The following is a 784-nucleotide window of genomic DNA, read 5'->3' on the forward strand; positions in this document are numbered from 1 at the left end:
GAAAAGTGCTAAACTATGTGGGCTATAAGTAAAGTATGTCTTCATTTCTTTATTGCGTCTAGGGGCCAAGAGACTTAGGCTGTAAATGTTTGTGTGTGTGTGTATGTGTGTGTGTGTGTGTGTGTGTGTGTGTGTGGGGGGGGGGTCCTAATCAAGAGTTCATTTCTTGGGGAGGGGGGCAGGGTAACGGCCTTGCTCATGGCACTGGCAATGCCCAGGAGGTGAAGTGGCACTCTCCAGCTTCCGAGCCACACACCGTACGGGGACTTGAACAACGACCCTCCGGTTCCAAACCCAACTCCCTACGGACGGAGCTGCACCAGACGAGTCACCGACTGACAAGCTGGTCAGTAAGAAACTTCGGAAAGAGCCTCACAAAGGTCGGGGGGAAAAATGGGACAAAAAATTTCAAAAATAAAATTTTCAGTGTCACAAAAAAAGCCACAAACTTGAAGAAAGGAAGAAAAAAAAAGTGACGAGGACAAAAACTCCCAAAACCAATAATATTTTGAGGAAGACAAATCTTTTCTTCTACATATTTGGAGGTAGGGGAGCATATCCCCTGCATCACCCCCCCCCCCCAAAAAAAAATCTTAAAGGACAGAAGAAATGAACTCTGATTAGGACCCCCCCACACACACACACCACACACACACACAACACATACACAACACACACAAACATTTACAGCCTAAGTCTCTGGCCCCTAGACGCAATAAAGAAATGAAGACAACTTTACTATAGCCCACATAGTTTAGCACTTTTCTTTCTGGCATATTATCAT

The sequence above is a fragment of the Etheostoma spectabile genome, chromosome 16, assembly GCF_008692095.1.
Source record: "Etheostoma spectabile isolate EspeVRDwgs_2016 chromosome 16, UIUC_Espe_1.0, whole genome shotgun sequence".
Taxonomy (NCBI): domain Eukaryota; kingdom Metazoa; phylum Chordata; class Actinopteri; order Perciformes; family Percidae; genus Etheostoma; species Etheostoma spectabile.